Raw genomic sequence first — 24,321 nt, forward strand, 5'->3', positions numbered from 1 at the left:
ACAGATCATTTCTGCAGCTTTACTTTCTGATCATGAAATACAAAATATCTAAAACCTTTTCCCCCTTTGTGTCTGGGCCATTCAGGAGAGACAAGGAGGAAGAAATCCATAGAAGGACTTTCTGCTCTTCCTCACCTTGAAACTAGACAAACGTTTAATAAATGTAAGGACAAAAAACTATCTATATTTTAAAGAAGAAGGAAATAAATATTTTCTGTGAGCTATAAAGCATAGATAACAGAACATAAAAAGACATAATTAGACGGTAGGGTTTAAACAGATTTACACTTTTCTGCCCATATTCTGAGTATGCTTGATATGAGCAAATTTTGTAGGAAGCTAAATAGCTGCTTTTTTACGGTCAAACCAATAGGTCATTTCTCTTAATATTGTGTGAATTGCTCATGTCTTGCTTCTAGATGTAGATAAACTGTTCACAGCACTACACTAACCTAGATATATGTCTTTCATGCTTCAACGAGTGTGGATCCAGCCCACTTAGAAAGCTCAAAGGATCTTATCTCTCTGTAGAGACATGGTAAGGGATGAAAATTAAAGCACATAATTTATTTTACTAGCCTTACTTGCACTGATATATCCCACTCTCGACAAACTGATTGAATAATAATTTGAACAAGCTAGGACTGTAACAATTTTAGCGGTTCAACATCATATGTGATGGTATGGATAGCCAGTTGTATGCTAGAAACATATTCCAGACAAAGGTTAAAAAAAGCCATAGTCTTTTTATTTTCATTCCCAGATTATCTGTTGTATTGTCACAGGTAGTGTGTGAGAGTATATAAAATGAAATGCTTTCTTGAGGTTAGAGGAAAAACAAACAAACAAACAAAAAAACCCCCTAATATTTGAGTTATCTCAATTTTATGTCCTTTGGGACTTGCCAGGACTCTGGGGTCCATAATTCTGAGACAGTGAGGTCTTCTTTGGGAAAACGAAGTGATTTTGGAACCCAAAATTCATCACTCCTAGCCAACCAGGGCTGGTTGGAAGTCTGTACAGTTGGAAGTATTCACAGCTTGTGAAGTTGTACAGTCACAAAAGCTGGTAGGCCTGGGATGGCTTTAAAAGATTAATGGCTCTGATGAGATTTTGTAACTACAGACCCTGAATTGATGCTCAGTGAAATTAATATTTTTGTAAGATTCATGATGGGTAGGCAGCTGAGACACAATGTATTATACATTTGCATGCTTTAGGGGGCATATTTGGAAAACTTGCATTTTGATCAGCTTTCCTCAGAAGATTATAATCTACTTGCATTTCTTCAAAAAACTTTCATATATGACATTCAGAAAGCCATTGATTTTTGTTCCTAATTTACAAGAGGAGGAATCAGCTTCTATTTTTCCTTTGCCTTCAATTTTCATTACAGATGCCGTGCATGAGGTCTTTTACATATCTGCACAATAGACACTAAAGTACAACAGATCCTTAATCTCAGCTGGAACATCCTAACTTTAATATGATAAAATAGTGAAAATAACATATATTCATTCAATGAATTCTTTTCAAAGTGTAGAACTTAAAAAAATAACAGAAAGCATTGATGAAGCAGATAGAGTCAGGGAGATATTTAAGACTGAAAGACAATCCTTACAAGCAATTTTGTATTGGATATTTCCTATCTCTTACATCTGTCTTTATCGGTGGTTTAAAAAATGAACTTCTAATGAGAATGCTATTTAACTATAAACACTTTCTTCTTTATTAGCATAGGTCTGCCATTAAGAGCCACCTAGTCCTCCATGACAGCTTCAAGAACAACTGGTGAACTTTGGCTTTGCAGGAACATTTAATAGTAGCGGCTTCCAAACAAATTGAATTGCATTGCTATCAAAAGCTGTTGCTGCTATATGTATTTGAATATTCAGCAAAGTGCTTTAGCTAGGCTAAGCAAACAACAAAAATTATTCACAACTTTGCTTAATTTCTGTTATCATCCTGACTTTCAAGATGCAAAAGAGAAGTATAAAGAAAATTCACAGAATTATTTCAAATACAGAAAAAACTCTCACAAATTAATTTTTTTCTACTATTGACTGAATTTTTTTATTGGATTTTTTGCTTGGTTTGAAGTCTGTGAGTTTTCTTTTTATGGTGATAGATGTAGGAGAAAGTCGTTAGCTAGCTATAGTGAAAATCAAGAATGATCAGGAATAGAATGGCTGAATTTTGAAATAAGCATGACATTTTCAAGAGTCTATCTCAGCAATAATGGAAATGGCAAGATATTGACTTTTTAATTTTTCATTTGCTAAGCGGAAGAAAAACTTTTTTCATTACAACAAAGTCTAAACTGCAAAATCTGTACAAATGAAATCATATTCTAAAGCAAACTGACAAAGAAGGAAGTTGAAAATTTTCACAGTTTTATAAATTATTTTTATTTTTCTTTGTGATGAGATTAATTTCTTCAGGTTTGAACTATCAGTTTGTATTTAGACAATTTCTGTCTTCATTTACTATCAGCCATGATTGGACGTTTGCTTCCTCCTGGAATTAAAATTAAAAAAAATCCTCATTAAGTGAACTCAGAAATATATGGTAGTGCAATAATATATTGTATTGTTGTATGACACAGCAACACCACTTATTGAAGATAGAAATTTCTGTGCATTAGAGCTTAAACTTATTCCCTCTTCAAATGGGAAACTCATTGAATCCATTAAGTCTGGTGGTTAAAACTGAGGAATACAGGCATCGAGAAATCAAAGAGTTCTTCTAGATGTCAAATTAATGCTCATAAGGTGTGCTGCTCTTTAATGACTTTCCAGGCAAACTGGTTCTGACTTGTGCTCCAGACCCTTTACCAGATTCATCGTCCTTGTTTGGACTCACTCCAGCACCTCAATAACTTTCTTGTAGTGACGGGCCCAGAACTAGGCACAGTACTCAAGGTGCAACACAGTATTTGAGGATCATTGAATACTGAATATGCTGTTTGTGAGTCCATGTGGCATGGAATAGCCCTTTGATCACTGAGCCTCAGCTGCTCCAGCTGTGCTGCCTCCCAGCTCCTTGTGGACTCCCAGCCTCCTCCTGATGGAGCAGCGTGAGAGGCAGAAAAGGCCTTGAATCTTTGTCAGCACTGGGCAAGAATAACATAAAATATCCCTGTGTTATCAACACTGTTTTCATCACAAATCCAAAACACAGCCCTGTATTAGCTACTATGAAGAAATTTAACTCTATGCCAGACAAAACCACCACACATTAAGATCCTATTTAAAAGCCAAAAGATACAATGCCTGGTGCTAAATTTGTCTCAGATATGCATTCTTCAAATGGGCAACAATTAGCAAAACCATATAAACCTAAACTGATGAAATACTGTGCTTACCTCTGTCTGTTGACATTTGCAGGGACAAGATTAAATTCACATATTTCTTCCCTCTCATACACATATTTCTTTCAAAAACAATTATTCTGTCTTCTCATTCTCCAGTTTCAGACACTGACAGAATAAAATGTTATCTGTATTATTGCTGTCAATGAGTAGTCTTACATTTTCCAGTTACTCATTTCCAGTTCTTATTTCTTGATTGTGCTTAACATGTAACATTTATTCTTAAGGAAGACGAGATTCAGATTGTGTTGTGGGTCTCTTGGCCCACTCTGGAATCTGCATTTGATTTTTCCCCCAGATAATATGGCTATTACATGGGTCTGAAGGAATTGCCCACTTGGGTTCACACTTATTCTTCAAAAATAGTGGGAGTGACCATGGATTTTCTCATATAAGATCACCTGTGTCTTTCAAAGAGGACTTCTTGCCATCTATAATAATTCCTGTTATGGACTACTACCATTAAGAGACTAGAGACTTGGATGAAGCAATTGTTAAAAAGCAGAAATGATATATTCTTTCAAAATTTGAGGTTTTTTTTTACTGACGCTGATAAGATTTCCCCCTTCAGTGTTCGCCAACTGTCCTGAAGTCAGCTTTTCATTTTAGTAAATTTTCCATTGCACAGTACCATTAAATGCATAAGACTGGCTATATTCACTCTAGAACTATAAGACTGAAATGCACTTAGTGTTTGAGAACCTCTACTTAATTATTTAAATAATAATTTTTGTTCAGTACAAGTTTTATCATATTTTTCTATCTTTGGTTATGTCTACATTGTTCAGTGGACCATGGCATAAAAGTCACTAAATGGCCACTAACTTAAGCCAATAGAGTAACACAGCAAAATGTCACCCTGAAGTTGATAAGGCTTGGCTGCAGCACCTCGTGGATGTGGCTATATTTCTTGTCAAATCATTTGTGAGTCTTTTCCTTGTGTTATGGAAAAAGCATAGACTCAATATTTGTGTATTGGCTAAGCTCCTCCTAGGACACTGCTGTGTTTGCCACAGCAGCTGGTACTCATATAGATATACATGTATATATAATTGTCTTGTAGGAGATGAAAGATTGGGTAATTAACTGAAGATATTCTATGAACCTACCCCCAAAATGCCAGTGTGGGATGCTTTCTGCATAGCTGTGTTCCAGCATTGATTTGTGTCCAACCATTACACTCTGGGCAGACTCCAGTGCATCCCCTTAGCTGTATGTGTATATGTGAGTAAAGCTGCTGTTATCAATACTTGTATTGACTGCAGTGTCAGAGTACTAGGGGGATCTCTTTCTAGAACAGCAGCAGTTGTGACACATAGCACAATATGTGAGATAAGTTATTCCCTTAATGTTATTCTTTTCTTTCTCTCCACATTTTTGTCTACAGATTAAATATGTAGAGCCGCAAGTAATCCATGACAAAAAAAAAAAAAAAAAATTGTTTACTGCAATATATAGTGAACTGAGCTCAGGAAGCCCAGTTCATTAATTTTTTAGGTACTTCCAGTTAAAAAAGGAATTAATGAATTTACTCTGAGCTCTGACCTGAAGCCCCCTAGCTCTCTTATTGCCTCTAAACCTCAAAGCTATTGCATGCAAATTTTACAAAAACCATGGTGTCTCTTAGTGATGCGCAGCCCCCCAAAAAGTGAATAAAGAATATAAGGCTATCCACTTACAGTGCTTCTGAATTGTAAAGATAAATACTTTGAAACAGGAACAGTAACACAAGGGAAATAAAAAACAAAGCTAAGAATTTCCAGGGGTACAAGTGAAAAGAAAAAAGTTTAAAGGACATTTTTGCCTACTTTTCCGGGCTCAGCAGAAAGTGAATGCCTTCTACAACAAATTAAGTTTCACAAAGTGCAAGCAGGCATATTGGATTAATCTATATGTCAATGAAAGGATGAACAGATTCAAACTAGGAGCTTTGAAGTCAGGTGCCCTGCTGTCACTGAAATGTCCACTTACAATTTTCAGACCATTTTATATTAGTTTAATTCTACAATTCCTCATTACCCTCACAGACGTTGGCAATAGACCAAGTAACTTACTTGTCCTTTAAATAAAATTAGCAAAAAATTTAAAGTACCAAGAGCAGAGGCATAGGCTGTATGCGCTGTGCTGTGTGCAGGCTAAGTCAGGCTACATTAATATGTATATTCTAGAAGACAATAATATTCTTAGTTTGTAAAATGCATTTGGCAAATGGAGTATAAACTTACTACTCAATTTAACAAAATACTAAAGGAGCTTGCTACAGCATCAGGCTAATTATTATTTAAAATGATTTTGTTGCTCCTTGTTCAGTACTAACATTACTCAGGATGAATTATTTTATTTTTATGTGATGTGCATGGAATTGCATGGGGACCACAGCACAATTTAGCATTCCTTTTTGTTCATAATTTTAGCAGAGTGGCTTTTTAAAAAATAATGTTGCTTCACATAATAGTCTTCCTTACATGCTGTAAGATTCTATTCATTCTGCAACTACAAGGGTAGTTTTCGTTGTCTTGCTTCAAGGAAATATATTCAGGCTGACAAATTTTCACATCGTCCAGTCACTTATGTGCTCTGGGGTAATTTTTCTTCTGGCTCACTCTCTTCTACTGGAGTTTTTTCAATCTGAATTGAATGCTTACTGAGTCAAACAGTGTAAGCTTGAACCCTAGCTGTCTACACACCGCCTGTACTTGTTCTTGGCATTTTCCTCATCTGTTTATTCTAGTTTGCTTCCTTTCTTCCAACCTTTGCAGCATATACGCAATGAGGTCTGTGATCCAATGCCCAGGGACAGCCTTTCTAGTGACATCAGTGGCTATTGCAGAACATCCTTGTTCAATATGTCTATCATTTTTCCCAAAATACTTGTCATTCTGGAAAGTAGTATGGGCCTAAATATGAGACATCCTGGCAAGCAAGAATATAATAAAAATAATACATTTCTTCTTCTATAGCAGATGTTCTCTAAAGTGATCTATAGAATATTACTTGCCCTTCTTAAAAGAATCCATAGATCTAGTAAAATTCATTATGCTCAGCAGTATTTATAGTGAACTGGATTTTTTCCCATTCAAAATTAAAGTTTAATTTAGATTTTTTTTTAATATAACTATCATTATGTACTATTTTAAAACACACTGAATAACACAACTATTATACTGCTATTAAAAATAGATGTTAATAACAAGTAGTTATCAAGGCATTAAATCTATACATGTCTTCTAATGGGTTATTGTTTTGCAAAGTGAACAATCGATGACCCTAAAACAAGAATGTACATGTCACTACATTGTGCTAAGAAAAAAATAGTGATGTTTAAAAGAAATCCACAGTTCAAAGGCTGTTGAAGAAAAACAGTCACTAGCAAGTTAACTGTTAAGAAGTACAATTGCAAAATGGGATCAGAAAGGCTGAAAATGCAGCTGAAGAAATATAAAAGAGGCACCAGGGATAAAAAAAAATAACAATTACAAATGGTCAGCAACTGGTCATTAAAGGGATAAAAAACTGGTAAATAGCTAAAACTGATCACTGAGAGAAAAAAGTGGTCAAAGCTGATCAAAGAGAGGAAAAAGAAGTAGTTCTGTATAGAAAGAATTTAACATATACAGTAAAACTTGGATATAACTTATTAGAAGTTAGTTTACTGAATAAAGAGCTAGGAAGCTGACAGTATTAGAAAATGTACAAAAATAGACCTGGCAGACTTAAGTGTAAAGAGAATGTAAGAATTCCCTTCAGCACCATATACATTTTGCTGAAGAGGTGGGATCAGGGGTGTTGATGACTTGCTGCTATCCTCCTATGCCCTTTTCCATTCAGAAATGTCATGGTCCTGAGGACTGCCAAACCTGACTACCCCTGCCCAGCCCTCCCTGGAGCTGCCCCCCTCCTTGCCCAGGCCCCAGTACCCAACTGCCCACCCTCACTTTCAACAGACCCTTGGCTCTGCACCAAAGCAGTGTTTCCTTATGCCACATAAGGAAAAAACATCTTCAGTCTGCTGCAGCTTGACTTCTGCATGCCAGGTGCTGTACACACCTAGCCTGATGCAAACCACCATCAATTTGTGGTGGCTCACTAATGACCAATGTCTCCAGTGCTTCCCACCTTCATCTGAACCTATATCGTCCCTAGAAAGATTTTGAATAAAGTCAAGAGGATGTATTGTTTCACTTTTTGCTACTATCAGCCACTGGAATTGCTGTACTAGAAAGAGTATACGTAAGATGTCATGCTGTGCTCTGTGTTTGGGTGGGGAGGGATAGAATATAAGAGAATAGTGCAGAAGGTAGTCTCACACCTGAGGAGTTGCAGCTGTACTAACCACAAAAAATTAGGAACAGGCCTGCCCTTAATAGGCCACAGCTGTGTCCAAGAAGGAGACAAGTGCTACAAAAGAGTGGGTTGGCTGGGTGAAAAGAGAGGTAGAGTTTCTTGGTTGTGCTGTGAGGAGAGACAGAGTCAGTCCTGCAAGAAGGTATGGAACTTTTGAAATAAGATCACAGCATTTTGGTAAATGAAGTAGACCAGGACCATTTTTTTTTCTTTATTTCTGGCTTTGAAATACAAAATTCCTATAATAGAACTCCTACTTCCTGGGCTAAACTCACTGCCCTTTGCAAATCCAGGTGGACAAACAGAAAGGACAGGCAGATCATATTTGTTTTACCATCTGAGGTTGGTTTTCATGATTGCATTGAAAGAACCTACTCTGCACAAATGATGTTCTAGCTTTTCCTATTCCAGCAACAGGGCTCATGAGGGGGGCAAGCAGGTGCACCTTCTTTGACTAACATACCTGTAGAAGCCCTTTTTATTCTTTGTGTCCTTTACCAAGTTCAGTTCTAATTTTGCCTTGGCCTTCCTTTCCCCACTCCTATATAAGCAAACTTCTCTACACAGTTCCAGGTCACCTCTCCTTGTTTCCACTTGTGGAATGTGTTTCAAGAATTTACTTTCCTTTTAGTTTGACCAGCAGATCCCTATTCATACTAGCCTCAACTTCCTTGCCTGATTTCTTGCACCTGGGGTTTGTCAGCTCTTGTGCTCCATGGACTTCCTTAAAGATCTGCTGGGTTTGTTCTGCTCTCTTGTTCCTGAGGACAGTTTCACAGGGACTCTCATGACTATCTCCTTGAAGACGTGGAGGTATATGTGTAGGATATACATACTGACTCCAGTGATGCCACTTGAGTCTCAAGAAAATTTAAATGTTTGGAATCACCTGACAACTTAGCTCCTGAATGAACACAGAAAATAGGGTTTCCAGAGTGAAATCTCACTCACAATATACAGCCATTATGAGAATTTGTTGGCAGGGAGTATGGCTTGTGGAAATAAATTAAGATTTTCACTTATAGGTACTTTCCAGTGTGAAATGCCTCAATTTCACTTATCGTTATTTTCCTGTGTGAAATGTGAGTTCATTCTCATTAACTGCTTTTCTCATCTGAAAATAAACAATTTCTGGAAAAAGCTTTTTTTTCTAATATATTGTGTTATTCAGTTGTACAGGTAAATACTTTAATTGTATCTTCAAGTAAAACACATATGCAGCTTCATGAATATTTGTATCAAGTGACCACTCAGTTTTCAAGTTGTCATAATTTAGAGGGTTATAAAAACAATGCTGTCAATTTTTGAAGGCCTGTATTAACTAATTACAATTCACAAGAGGTGTTGTCTGAAAATATTCACAGACATTCATGTATAATGTAACAACACCCAGAAAACCTTTACAGGCCTGTTTCAATAAGCAAGCATTGTGACTCATAACACATTCTGTTGTTCTGATCTACAGTGTCTTTTTTTAAATTTAAGTAAAATAATTAATATTTAAAATAATGTTTTTCCATGGATATTTTAGAATATATGGGCTTGTTTTTCTGGTAGTAGCATCACTTACATTTTGTTCTATACAAACAGATTTTTCTCATTGAGAAGACATTTTTCCTGTAACTGCAGGAGGGGATTCCATATCCCTACTGTACTTTCCTACATCATCATCACAAAATGAAGCATTACCAAGGCAGGTATTACCCTGTGATGGAACCTGTAAAGGTGCAAGTCCAGACCAAGAAATATCTTAATTGCTTGGCAGCATCATCTTATTAGCATTCTATCGTACATTATAGTTCCTATACAAACACTGCATGTTTTTTATAAAAGTAAGAAAATTGTCCTTTTGCCTGATTTTCAGTTTTCCTTTACTGGGTAACAGTCACAAACCTACAAATGCCTCAATTTTCTCATCAGATATGCTCCCAGTATGCCTACAATTTCATTAGAATTCCTGAAAGAAGGGATTCCCTAGTGGTCCCTATGAAAAAAAAAAGAAAAAAAAACACAAACCAAAACACATAGGTAAATATATTAATTATATATATAGCAAAACATTTAGGTTTTGTGAACAAAGGAACAATGTATGGTATGACCTGGATGGTGGTGAAGAGCTATGTTTTTTCCACAGAACAGAATAGAACAGAACGCTATTTCCTATCCATCTGCCTTCTTACATACTGTCCAGGTTAAAAATAGCCAGGAAAATCAGACAACTCTTTATGCTGTTCTGACGGTTTTGTTCTCAGGTCTCACAAAACTATGCTGTGACTGCCATAGCTAGCCACGCTAGCGACTGAGTCAGAACCTTGCACGTCTGTAAGAGCTGAGTGCAGGGATACAGAGGGAGAAGTTTGTCCAATTCTAAGAAAACGAAATGAATGCATAAAGGAAGGTGTGGCTGGCTAAATACAGTTAGAGGCAGACAAAGGCGTTGTCTTCCACTACCAGGATTGTCAAGGAAAAACTTCAGTAGAGAAACTGATAGGCCTAATTCTGCTTATGAGGTCTGCCCAAGTGTGAAAGTAAACAGATGTAAGTTTGACCTTTCTGTTTTAATTAGAGAAGACATAGCATTTTTATTGTGTGTCTCCAGGGTTAGGAATTTTTGCATAGAAGTGTCTGAATGTCTGGGGTCAGTGTTATTTTACAGGTTGGCAGCTGCATCTCTTTGCAAGTCAGAGAATGATTCATGTGATGAACTAGCTATAAAAACTGCCTGAACTGATGCAGATTTTCAAACTGCAATTCAGTAGCAAGCCCCAATTTTCTGTATTTTTGTTGTTTGGGGGGGAATATGGTTGTGGGAGTCTGTAAACTTATAATTTGTGTGATATTCATTCTTTTCATTTAAACATGTTTCTTCTTCTTTAGTGTCTTTCTAAATAATGTAACTGACATGCTAGAATTCTTATGGCATTTAGATTATCACATTCTTCCATCTAGTTTATTGTCTTAATCCAGGTCATCTTAATCTTGTCACAGATTTCATACATTCATTCAAGAGAACATCCATCAGCAACAGGAAATCATCTCTTAATCTACACTGCTTTGTTCACCTTCTTATATCTGTGCAACAAGCTGTTCATTAGTGTCATTTCTCTAGTGAGTAGGATAAAGACTTTAAGACTCAGAATCTGTTTTCTATTTCCTGCTTTGCCACTAACTTGCCACATTATTTTACAAAGCTTTCTTAACTCTTGGTATTTTTAGTTATTTTTTTTGTTTTAATTTTTTTGTCTTGCCTATTAAGACTGTAGATTCTTAGTTAAAAAGCTGTTACTAGAACAAAGTCTTGCTCTCTAGGCATTTTTTCCAATGTAGAAATAATATCATCAAGTAACATTAGTTCTGAATGGAAGTTCACTGAAATGGGTGAGGGTTTATGGTTATTTAAATGCATGTGATCATGCTTAATGGAATGATTGTACTGCTCCAGTCAATTAAATACTGAAAACATATCTGAAAGTAGTTTTATGCTACTTAATATCAGAACTGAGGAATGTTTCTTATTTTTCACCATTTTACCAGTAAGCATGATTTGCGTGACTTTTTTTCCACTGAGGGTATAATCCAAGAAAAGATTTTAAGGGTCTTTAAATTAGGTGATGTAATTTTTTTCTGTAGTGGATCTCAAAAAGAAATAAAATTGCAGTGCTGGTTTTCTAGATTCCTTTAAAACATTTGCTGTGGAAACACATTTAAAGAATTTGAATGGGAAAATTCTAATCGTTCATTAGTGAAATACTAAGCACATTTGTGAAGTCCAATCTTCCTCTGATCCTCCTGCTGGAATGTGGGCTCTCAACATAGGGCTGTGGGTGCATTTGGGATCTAAAACCTAGAATTTATGCTCAGAATGAAAGAATGATCATTAGAAATTATTACTTGGAAAGTGAAGTTGCCTTTAAATAAAAAGTTTAGTTCAGCCCTTGTATTTTTGAAGGAAAGCTTCAAAATTTACTTACCAACCACGCTTTGATAGATATTGTGGAACAGTCTCAGAGGGTAGAAACTGAATTCCTTTTAGATGAAAGTTCATTCCTTGCAGATAAAACTAAATATAGGCTCTCAGAGCTTACCTAATGCACTCATTTCTAGCTGACATTCAGTCCTGTATCACAGACCGCTACTCCCAAGCATGGATTTCCTGAAAGCACATGTTAAGCACCATCTGCTCAGCATACTCTGATTGTATCTGTGAAATGTGTCCTTTAGGAGAAACATACTGTTCTGCCTTTTTCTGAGCTCCAGAAACTCTTAACCAGAAGCTGTGCAATGCCTTGGCCCTGCCTGAATTCTAAACGTGCATGGAATCACGGTTGCAGGTCTCAGAGAAACATTCACACTGAAAGGAAAATCAGCACCTGAGTGTGTCAGCAAGGGAGAGAGAAAATTATCTGGTTTCATTTTTGCAGTAGAACGTTCTTCAGGATACACAGCAACTCTTTTATGTACAAGGTCGCATTTCCTATCTTTTTCATGGATGCAGGGGTAAAACTTCCTTTTACCCCTGCATCCATGGCTAAGCTACCAGATATATAGAACATGGAAGGGAGAAAGGGACAAAACCAGGCTTGCAAATGACAAATAAGGGTACAGCAAGAATTGAAGAACTGAGCACTAGTGGGATCCCTCAATCTACCTCATGAAGTGTCAGCTACAATAAACCACACCTGAAATGTTTCCACACCGATTCACGGAGCATGAGGAGCCAACAGTGACTTCAAAGCTTTATACCAGTCCTAGATATTTGACATCAGTGGTGTAAGTTAAACATGGTGGGATGAGTCCTATGGCTGAAGTGCAATGTTGGACAATTACAACTTCTTCAGGATGTATAGACAGGGCAGGCAAGGCCAGGAGTTGGTGTTGTGTGCTGTTGAGGGCCAGGAATGTTGCTTACATTCGGTGATGGCATGGTTGAGAGCCTTTGGGTGAGGATTAAGGGACAAATAAATAATGCAGATGTCCTTGTAGGAGTTTACTATGGACTACCTTGCCAGGATGAAAACACTGATAAATTATTCTTCAAGGAACAAAGGGAGATCTCCAAATCAACTGCCCTTGTCCTTATAGAAGACTTTACTTGCTGGATGTTAACTAGGAGCACCATGCAGCTGGAACAACGGTTCCAGAAGACTCCTAAAACACCTGGATGATAACTTCATGGTGCAGGTAGTAGGGGAGTTGACTAAGAAAGATGTCCTTGTTGATTCATTGCATGGTGAGAGAGAGTCTCACGGGTGAACTGGTGGCCATCTTGGCTGAAGTGATCACAAAGCAGTCAGGATTAAAAACTCTGTTATCAGGAGGAAAAGGTCTAGCAAAACTTCAACCCTGCACATGAGGAGACCAGACTTCAGGCAGCTCAGGGAGCTTGTGAGCAAGGTCCCCTGGTAAATGCATTGGTAAAATGCAAATGGTAAAATGCATTTGAATGTGCTGGGGTCCTCAAATGCTGGTCATGTTTTAAGCACCATCTCATAAAACACAGGAGCAGGCAATTCCTAAATGTCAGAAGTCAAGCAGCTGAGGCAGAAGACCAGCTTGTCTTTACAGAAATGTTCCTTTGGAGATAAGACAAAAAAAGGAAGGTGTGTGCCCAGTGGAAGCAATATGAAGATTCTGTTTGCTACCGTAGGGAGAAAATTAATGTGTAATTGAAGTTGACCAGAACTATGGAGTTTATTTAAAATAAGTTAATAGCAAAAAGCAGTGCAGAAATTACATGGGTCTGTGCCAGGATCAGGATGGTCACCTTACAAACAGGAACACACATGAGGCAGAGATGTTTAACATATCCTTTACCTCTGTCTTCAGCAGTGATGACAGGTGAAGGGATCCCAGTGCTCTAAGCCAGGGAACCATGGCTGTCATAATGATAAACTGGCAGTTCACTCTGAAGTTGTGACAGATCTGCTGCTCCAGCTGGATCCCTATAAATTTATGGAGTCTGATGGGATTGATCCAAGAATACTAAAAGAACTAGATGATGTTATTGCAAAGCCTCTCTTGATGATTTTTGAGTGGTCTTGGGAATCTGCAGAGGTCCTAGTTAACAGGAAGCTAGTCACCATTGTACCAGTTTTCAAGATGGGAAAGAAAGATCACTTTGGAACTTGAGATTGAGACTTCTCAATCTCACTTCAGTGCCTGGTAAAGCTATGGAGAAGATTATTCTAGGAGGTATTGAGAAACACCTGAAGGACAATACAGTGATTGGTTACAGCCAGCATGGCTTCTTGGTCAGAAAACTCTGCTTCTCAAACCTAATTCCTTTTTATGACAAGATAATCCACCTAGTTGGTCAGGAGAAGTCAATTGATGTAATGTTTCTGGATTTCAATAAAGCTTTTGATACTGTCTCTCAAGTATCCTTCTGGATAAAATGTCCAGCACGTGGCTGGATAAGCACATCACAAGATGGGAGAGCAGCTGGCTCATGGGACATAAAGGATCGTAGTCAATGGGGTGACATCAGGCTGGTGGCCTGTCACTTGTGGGGTCCTGCAGGGCTTCATCTTAGGCCTTGTGCTCTTCAACACCTTCATAATTGACTTGGATGTAGGAGTGGAAGGGTAACTAAGTTTGCTGATTATACTGATATGAGAGGAGCTGCTGATTTCCTCAGAGATGGAGATGCTCTATAAAGAGATTTGACTAATTAGAGGGCTAGGCAATCACCAGTTTCGTGTTAAATGTAGTGCCAGATTCTGCATCTAGAACTAGGGAGTGATAGGCTGGAAATAAATGCAGTGGAAAGGCACCTGGATGTCCTGGTTGAGGTCAATTCAAATATGAGTCAGCTAAGAGTCAACTGTACCCTGGGTTGCGTCAGGCACAGCATCGCCAGCTGGGCAAGGGCAGGGATTGTCCCACTCTGCTCTGCACTAGGGCAGAGAATTGAATATTGTCTACAGTTTTTCGCATCACAGTATAAGAAAGATATAAATCTCTTACAGAATGTCAAAAAGAGGCCTATGAAGATGATGAGGAGCCTTGAGGGGAAGTTGTACGTCGTGTGGCTGTGGTCACTGGGTCTGTTCAGCCTGGAGAACAAGAGGCTGATGGGAAGCCTCATTGCAGCCTACAATTTCCTCTCAAGGGGTTGCAGAGAGGAGACACTGATCTCTTCTCTCTTGTGCCAGTGACAGGACCCAAGAGAATGGGATGAAGCTGTGTCAGAGGAGATTTATGTTCGATATTTAGGAAATCTTCTGGTCACTGAAACAGTGCCCCAAACCAAGGTGGTTGGGCATTGAAACAAGCTCCCCAGAAAAGTGGTCACAGCACCAAGCCTGACAAAGCTGAAAAAGATTTTGAAGAATGCTTTAGGCAAATGGGGCAATTCTTGTGGCTTGTCCTGTGCATAATTTTTTCCACATTTCTCAATACTTTATATTTCATTTCTCTTTATTTAAAAGGCTATTTAGGCTGTGAAAATACTTTGCCACCCATAATTTTCTCCTTCTGATTTCTATCCCCCACTCCCCATTACATGTTTTTTCCTCTTCTACCCACTCATTTATTGTTTGTCTGCGCCTTTGCTTTTGTGCTCTATTGTACTGCAATTTGTGTGTGGGCAACAAGGTAAAGTGACAAAATTTCTGATTTCTAAAGAGCCACTTTCATTTTTCCACCTCCACACAGAAAAAGAGAAATATGAGCCAGCAACACAACAACCAAAATGACAACCTGCCTGCACATCATATATTCACATTCTGACCTTCTTTGAACTCCATATAGGCAACTTTGGACTCCTCCAGTTACTGCAAGTACAAGATGGCAATAAAGTTAGGGCCAGCTTTTAAGATGGGAGAAATATGCCATTGAGCTCACTGGCAAGAGATACAGGAAGAGACACATACATATTGTATTTGTCCCTGCTCATTGCCGACAGGAAAATGAAGAAAAATTATAGGAAAAGAGCTAACACTCAGATGCACCAAACAGTCTGTAGTAGCCATTGGTAAGCTTTTTCTCACTATGGTCAGGATTATAGTACCAATTTATTCATAAACCCTCCTGTCTGACCATCCAGGAGCCACTGTGACTGTCACACTGGCACCACCTGAGATGGGACAGAGCTCCTTTTTCAGCAAGTGGCTCCAATGAGCCAACAGCTGCTCCACTTGACTCCTGTACATATCACTCACACAAAGCTTCCTTACCTGCTCAACCCTAGGTGTCCCACAGCAGTCTCAGTTGTCTGGATGCTTAAACAAATTTAATCATGGTGCAAGAACAGCATAATAGCTTGAACTGCGCTCCTCCAAGGAGTGTCCCCAAACAAAGGAAACCCTGGACTTTTATACCCTTACAATCTAAACTGTGATAGTCTTCTAGCTAAGTCCTCAGTTTCTGACATATCTCTGAGTGTCCAGTCCCCTGGTCAGGTGTCACAGGTTCCTGTGCCCTTAGTTACGTTCTAGTCTCTTGCCTCAGGCTCCCACCCAGAGCTCAACCTGCATCTTGCTTTGCAACTGCACACCATGCTACCAGCACTCAGTGTATTCTGCTGAAAATTGACCAAAGAGCTTAAATTTTAATAATGCCCACCCACCTTATACCCACCCTCCTCCTCCCCTACCCAAAAAAAGAGAAAGTCTGAAGAGGGAAGAAAAAGTTCTTTCTTTCCCTCAGTGGAAGTGTGCCGCAGAAAGCATGAAGAATCTTTTAGAATTGTGAGTGTCTGACCTCCTGTGATCTGCTCGTTTCAGTTGTCATTTATAAGTAGCATACAGCCCCCACAGCTTTCATCATCACAGACACAACCACACATTCATATTTGTCTCTAAATATGTTCTATAACTGTGTAATCAGCACATAAGTGTAAAGTGCAACTATTATAAATGAGGCAGTAAGCTCTTCCTTTGTCTCGTCTATTCGGTCTAACCACTTCTAATTCTTGGCAAACATATATGCTTCGATGTGCTTATTTAAAAATCCTTTCCTAAAGGCCCTTCTGTTCTTCTCAGCTAGGACCAGACTGACATGCAGGGAGGAAAAACATGACACCACATTCTCCGCCAACAATGCAAACAGAAGCCAAAAAGTATCTTGCATTAGCACTTAAAGGAGAGACATCTATTTAAAACTGTTGAAACTGGTAAAAGTGTTATTTTATTCAAGTTCCACTTCATAAGGGCCCTGTTTCTTCAAGATCTTGTGTCTGCACTGTAAAAGTCTCTACCTCCTCTACCCCACCATGTGTCTCATCTACTTCAGCTTAGTATACTATGCAGGATAACATCATTTCTGAATGTGTTATACTCAAAAACTTATGGGCAGAAATGAAATACACATCAAGTGTAAAGTCAAACATTTATTTTAATTCAAATTAAAATCTTATTAATAATTAAAGAAATTAAATACTAATTAAAGAAACAGTTCTGACCAGATTTATTAGATAATAAAGGGGGAAAATGAAATAAATTCCTACTATAAAGAAAGACTTAATCAAAATAATATTAAAATTATTATAGACTTGTTTCCTAATTTCTACCTTTTTTTCTTGTTATGATGCTTACCTTTACCTGTCTCTCACAGTGCTAATATCGATGAGTTTTGTCTGATGGAAGCAGTATAGTTAGTGAATTGTTAGTATTCCAAGTTCTTTGAGAGGACTCTGATGTTGAATGGCTTCTTTTTTCTTTTTCGTTTTCTTTTTCTTTTTCTTCTTTTTCTTTTTTTCTTTTTTCTTTTTTTTCTTCTTCTTCTTTTTCTTTTTCTTTCTTTTTTCTTATTTTTACTCTTTTTCTCTTTTTTTCCTCCTTTTTTAGCAGAAAAAGGATTCGTTACGGCCTAGTTGAATTTTCAAGGGTAAGACGTTATATAATCCCTTTTTTTATGGCATAGTTAAGTTTCTCTCATGTCTCAAAGAATAGGTACTAGTATATTTTGCAGTCAACCTTCATAGTGTGTTCCTGTGCCCAGCTGTCCTCTCACTCAGCAGTATGAGACAAGGTTTTTGAGTTTTTATTTTGGGTATCTACAGAAAATTTAGGGAGCTAGGGTAATTTTTTTTTTTTTTTTTGCTCACATACCTCCTCTTGTTAACATACATCAGGGAATATAGCTATTTTAATCTAAAGTACATTATACTGTTTGCATCATAACTGAGAGGTCCTTTCTGGCCAAAACAGAGACCTAAATATTGTTGTATTGTTGTTCCTAGAATTTCTCAGTGAGGACTTTTTGGATAAAGAAGACATTCAAAGTAAAAAGAGAAGTTTTCTAGTAGGAGTTGTAGAACAAAGAAAAAGAGCAAAAATACATACGAATCAAATAAAATGTCCCATACTGTTTATAAAATCACAGGAACAGGTGCTGGACTGTCTTCACTCTCACCCAAACGGAGTAAAGCCTGAAGAAAGGACAGCATATTGTTACAAAAGAGACTGAGAAAAATACCTCCTGCTCATGCACCTAGGTCAGAGACAATGGTACTGAGGTTACATTCACACTGCAGGAATTAAGTCCCTAGGTTGACACCACTCTGAGTAAAATTCACCCAAAGGTCTGAACAACTGGAGGTAACTTCAAAGACACATTCAGCTTTGAAGCTGGTTCTGCCTTGAGTGAGGGTTCCCCTCTCCAAACTAAATTATTCTGTGTTCCATCAAACCTAAATTTATTTTATGATTCTGTGAAGATAAAAACACCCTGCTGAGATACTTTCAGGATCAATTTAGTAGATGTACAGTGCCACACTTTGATGTGTCCAATATATTCAGCTAAGGTCATAGCTGCTTAAGGGTCTGTCTTACCATGCACGCTGTGGACACATCCCTTCATTTGTCCAAATGCAGCTATCTTCTCTACTTCTTTCAAACTGCATCACTTCATACCTGTGTTAAGCTGCTTATCCAGGTCTCCTCTTTTTAATCTAGCCTCATGTCATTCAAGTGCAGACTTCTTGTTAAAATGGTGGCTTCCAGACTATTTCCCCTTGGTAATGGATTAATATCCATCATAGTTTAGTAGAATCTGTGAATCTGTCTCAAAATATAAATTATTTGTTTTAGCATGGCCTAATCCAGCCTTATCTGCAGACTAGACTGCAAAATTTCTAAACAAATATCAAGGTAAACCAGAACTGTTTTCACTCAGTTGTAGCAAAATATTTATAAATTATTCCAAAATGACAGAGAGAACCAAAAAAAAAAAAAACAAAAAACCCAAACCAAATACAGATTAAAAGTCCTCATTAAAAAGGTCTTCAAAGGTCACCAAAAATACCTATAAAAGTGAAGAAAAATTTCTCTTGAAATCCAGGATCCTTTCTTCACAGAGAAAGACATACCTACCACATAAGTAAACAGATCTTACCTTTTGCAAAGAAGGTCGGTACAGCATAGCTGCCATACACATGGATTGCATCACGTGGCAAGAAGCACAGGGTTGCTCTCTACAGTGAAGCTAAAAGTGTGAAGTAGGAGGCAGCAAATTAACTAATTCCAGAATCACAACCACATACCTCTGTCAAATATAATTCTACCCCGAGGCTAATTAACCAACCCAAGAAATAATATTAATTAGCCCAAATACTTCACAACACTGAATCTCATTCCACAGCTACATACATGGCATTTTGCTTTATCTGCTTTCAGACGTACTAATCAACTGGCTTCTGCCTCATGGGCATTTAGCACTGTGTTCAGTGGACAAGCATGCATAACTCAGGAGTTTTACTCAGGAATCCTTACTGTCTGTTCAAATTAGAACTATTGAATTTAAATTCTTCTGTGTTGTCTAAAGCAACCTTTTCCTAACTCAGTTCTGTGTTCATATGATACTGTCCAAAGTATTGGATCCCATACGTGCACACTGTCACTTTTATATCCCTTATCACTTGCGGCCTTACTTTTATTTTCAACTTTAAAAAGTAAAGAACTAGTAGTTTTATCCAAAACAATAAAATAGAAACCATGAACTATCTCTAAACCTTCCCAATAACAGGAAGAGATTCTGGGAGGGGAATAGCATTCTAAAATTGGGAAAAAGCAGTTTTCATCACTGCCATGAATGTCCCTAATGTATAAAAACTAAAGACTTGATTTCCAATTTTCCTAGCTCCTGTTCAAGGGAAGACATATTTTTCTTAGGCTGGAATGCTCTTCATTGCAGTGTTCTTGGAAAATTTCTAGTTACAATTAAAGAAATTAAATGAGCCTTTGGGTTTCAACCCCATAAAATAGAAAGAAAGATAGAGTGGAAGGTCTCCTTCTGAGGTTTGTGTTTAGATTATTTCCCAAGCTAATTATTCTGGAGAAAAAAGGGGAGCACACAGGGGGAATTGCAACAATTTACACAGAAGAGAAGCAGTCAGTCAGTCAAAAGCAGGTGGAAGACTTTAATAAAAAGGTTCTTCCTAGCATTAAAGTCCCATCAAGTGGACAAGCTTAGGAATAATTACCTGTATTTATAGCAGAAGTAAGTTTCTGAATGTCTCACTCTTTTCTTCATTGTCCTTGTCACAAGACACAAAACTTGGCTATGTCTGGCAAAGTCAAACTCATTTCATACAGGCTGGCTCACTGTCCTTCCAAATCAAATCAGATAAATAGTACACATTAGGGCATTATATTTATTTACATAGATTTACATAATTTTTAGATTATATTCTACTTTTTCAGCTTTCTCTTCAGGTTTCTAATCCTGGACATTGAGTCTTGAAGTCTTCTGTTGTTCACTGGTCTGCTATTATGCAAAAGCCTACTTTTCAAAACCTGTTTATATGAAGACTTTAATAGTTGATAGTCAAACTGAATGTAAAAACGAAGAAATCAAGACCAAAATAGTGAATATAAACAATGAACAAAGGTTTTTAAGCGAGCAATTGCACATTGCAGACAAACAATTTGGCATTCACAAAATTTGCTGTTTAGAATTAACACCTTTTTCTATGCATTAACTTCATACAACATTGTCTCCCACATGCAGGTATTACCAATATGACTTTTATTATATTAATTATTTAGTCTAACACAGACATCATAGTGATTTCAACAACATATTCTCAATCAATATGTTCCAGTCTGTTGAAAACCACTTTGGTCATTTGATCTTTTTATTTTTTAACATTAAAATAAAATTGTGTCATACTAAATGCAGTCTACATCTGTTGACTTAAAAGTACCTTTAATACAGGATGAGATTATATGTAAATCTTTAGATTGAATAGACAAATAATTTATGAAAATTTATTTTTGCAGTATTTGTGGCAAAAAAAAAGCTTTCCTCAGCAATTTATCTGTAAATTATATTCCCTGCACCTATATTGGCATATTAAGATTTCTTAGATTCATGACATTTAATCACATAGCTTTTTTAGTTATGGTACTGATGAGTACATGAAAATTATAATTTCAAAACAGTTCAAACATTTCTCCATGCATTATCTTCTTCCTTTGTTAGTTTTATCAAAATATTTACCCATGAAAAATTTCACTGTCCTACTTACCTGTTGGACAGTGAAAAAAAAGGTAAAACAAAAGCAATATTTCTTTGTTTTCTTCATCAAACTTTAGAAATTTACTCTAACTGTTCAGTTTCATTTCCACATGGGCATGTAATTTGCAAAGAGGGCAATGAAAAGCACATTTAATCTTTTTGTTAAGTACACAAGCACAAAACCTTTTTCAAGTTCACTCTTTAGAAATTTTGTAGTTTAAATAGCCCTATGTCCAGTGAAACATTGGACAGTCAATGATCTGTGTTCGAGCTAGTCTGTGCTTCACAGGAAAAAGAATAGCAAATGTATCTTAGCTGATTTCCTTTGGGAAAATCTTCTATAAGGAGGTTTGTGATCTTCCCTGTTCTCTGTGTTGTCAAATGTCCCAGCTTCACCTCAATATGTCCTTTTGCTCCAGTGTTTCAGGTCCCAGTGTTTTCCCACAGTGACCAGCAAGAGCTGGAATAGAGGCTGCTACCAAGTTTGCAAGCTCCAGGTAAAACAGGGATATTTTAAGACCCATTTGAGACATTTAAGACCCATGTAAGATAGTTAAGTAGAGGGTTAGGCTCAGTGTGTTCTAACTTGAAAAATGGCAGAATGGTTGAGATTGGAGATCATCTGGTCTAACCCTCATGCTCAAGCAGGGCCACCTAGATCTCATTGCTTTTGGATTCCATGGCTTTTAGATGCCATGGCTTTTGGATATCACCTCAGATAGACCCTCTACAACCTGTGCCAATGCTCAGTTGCACTCAGTAAAAAAGAGTTTCCTTCAGATGGAGCTTTCTGTGTTTGTTCCCATTGCCTCTGGTCCTGTCACTGGGCACCGCTGGAAAGAATTCAGCTTTTTTGGCTAATATCAAGTTAACTAACTCCAGCGTGCATGTCTTCTGATATATGTGGGTTTAGAGTTGTCCCATCAAAAGGTCTGAGCTTTTCCCTGTTCTAAGGTCAGACATGTCAATTTGTATTTCAGCCTCACATATCCTGTGTCTTCACTATGCGCAGAAAATTTCTACTTCCCTTTTCTGATTAATTTTTAGAAAATAAAAAGATAAATATGTAGAAAATATTTTAAAATTATAAGCACTCCAAGAAATTGGAGCAAGTAGTACTTCAAAGGTCTGAAATGGCATTATTTGCAGTATCATTCATCATTTGCATTATTTCATCGTTGCATGAATGAACTTTGGCTTAAAAGTGTGTTCTGAAAAGGGAGCTAACACTATTTATGAAATTTAGACTGTCTATCAAAGTAACAGAGAAGCAACAGCTGTTAGTCTGATCATCTCTCATCTTCAGGACGTTAAACACTTGCAAATAGCATTTCCCTCTATCCCTCCCTTTTTATTTTTTCTTTTTAATTATTCTCCTTTAACTAAAGTGTTCATACAAAATACTTTCCTTCCTCTGGATCTTGTTCCTATGTTAATACCACTTTCCTTCATTTCTTTCCCCCCCTTTTGAAGAAAAAAGCAAAATTAAAATAGTTAACAGAGTTCTAGAAAAACTAAAAGCAAAGATGTATACATGGGACTTTTGAGAGGAATTGCTAGACTATGTCAGACATGTCAGTGAACTTGTCTTACTGTAAGCTTCATACATTCATCATCTTTTACCTTTTCTAGGGCTTGACTGATGGCTTCTTTTATGTCTACACAGAGGGAAAGTCATGACTCAAGCTGTGACCCAAAGTTTGTTAGTAAGTAGAAGTAGCAGCCCTGTCTTCAAATTTTAAGCAAGCCAAAGTCATTTTTTGTAGAGATAAATAATGTCAAAAGTTTAGAAACTGAGCACTAGTTAAGTTATACATTTTCAGTCAGGAAGAATAGATTTTTCCACCAATCTTTGGCTCATGAGATCTCCTTCATAATAAAAAATTTTACCATGACCGGGAACGAAAATCAAAATTGTAGATATTTCTTCAGTGAGAAAGAAGTATATAAATGAGCCTTCTGGAATATTGTGTTTTAATTAAATTATTTTAAATTGGCCTTTTAAATAAACCAACTAAGATATAATAGAAATGAAGATGCTTATTAATGAAAATTCAATGGAATGCAAGAACATTTTATAACATGGTCATGTGGGCCTTCTTCTATTTGGAAAAATCAAATCTTGTTCCCTACAAAAAACCCCAAAAACAAAAACCAAAAAAACAATTTAAAAAAAATCCAAAACCCTGGATTCTGAAAACAAAAACCAATATATTTTATTTGCAAATTTCTAGTTCATTTTAGTAAATATGCATGACTTTTGAGAGTATTCCAGACATTTTGACAAACTCTGTGTGTGACAAAATATTGATAAGGAGGAATATTTAACTGCATATATTACAATTTTTTTAATCAACAACTCTGCAACTTTAGACACTGGGGAGACAGTGTTTACTTCTGAGGGTTTATGGTCTACAGTTAAATCAGATAAAATGTATAAAGTATATGTACAAAAAGGATCAAATGAAACGTGTAGATTGACATATATTTCATGTTTTATGAAACTGGGTTTTCAAACAAGCTAAATGCTGAGACTATCCTAAAAAGTTGTACGAAATTCAAATACATAATAGTGCAACAATAAACTCATTCTTGTCTGATTTTTACCATTATTTTTTCTTCCTTAAATATACATGTACATATAGAACTTATTTCTGTTTTCCTCCAAATTAAAAAATTTGATATCACACCAAAATCGTGAAAAAAATTATCAGTACCTTTCAGCAGTACCTTTTTTCTCTCTTGTTTTTGTTTTTAAATTTTGTTTTCTTATGGCATCTAGTATCAAATATTCTCTAAAACCACCAGCTTTCTTTATGTAAGTTACCATCAGTATCCATCTCTTTATTTACTTACTTTCAATTATGTACTTATATTTCAGCAAAACAATCAGAAAAAGATGCTCAGAAACAACTACAAGACAAATTTCTTAGAAAAGTTGGAGTTTCAGATAAATGCAGAGCCTTCAATGAGTCCTTAGCCATCCTTTCATGGTTTCTAGGTGCCACAGATTCCTAGATATTTCACAGGATCGTTGGAAGAAGTGTTACCAAGCAGTACTCAAAATCAACCTGCTTTTATTTGAGTACTTAAAGATTTAGACATTTGATAGTAAATATCTATTATATTGGATCTACTGTGTTGGA

The 24,321-nt window shown here is 36.9% G+C and overlaps 1 long non-coding RNA gene across 1 annotated transcript in view; it reads left to right on the forward strand.

Annotated features, from left to right (window-relative positions):
* The first annotated feature begins 9,785 nt into the window (after positions 1 to 9,785).
* Positions 9,786 to 24,321, forward strand: part of LOC113459034 (uncharacterized) — a 78,402-nt gene continuing 63,866 nt past the window's right edge. Inside the window, exon 1 of the long non-coding RNA XR_003379842.2 lies at positions 9,786 to 10,252. This is a non-coding gene — a long non-coding RNA (uncharacterized LOC113459034). The remainder of the gene's footprint in view (positions 10,253 to 24,321) is intronic.

The sequence above is a fragment of the Zonotrichia albicollis genome, chromosome 5 (assembly GCF_047830755.1).
Source record: "Zonotrichia albicollis isolate bZonAlb1 chromosome 5, bZonAlb1.hap1, whole genome shotgun sequence".
NCBI lineage: Eukaryota > Metazoa > Chordata > Aves > Passeriformes > Passerellidae > Zonotrichia > Zonotrichia albicollis.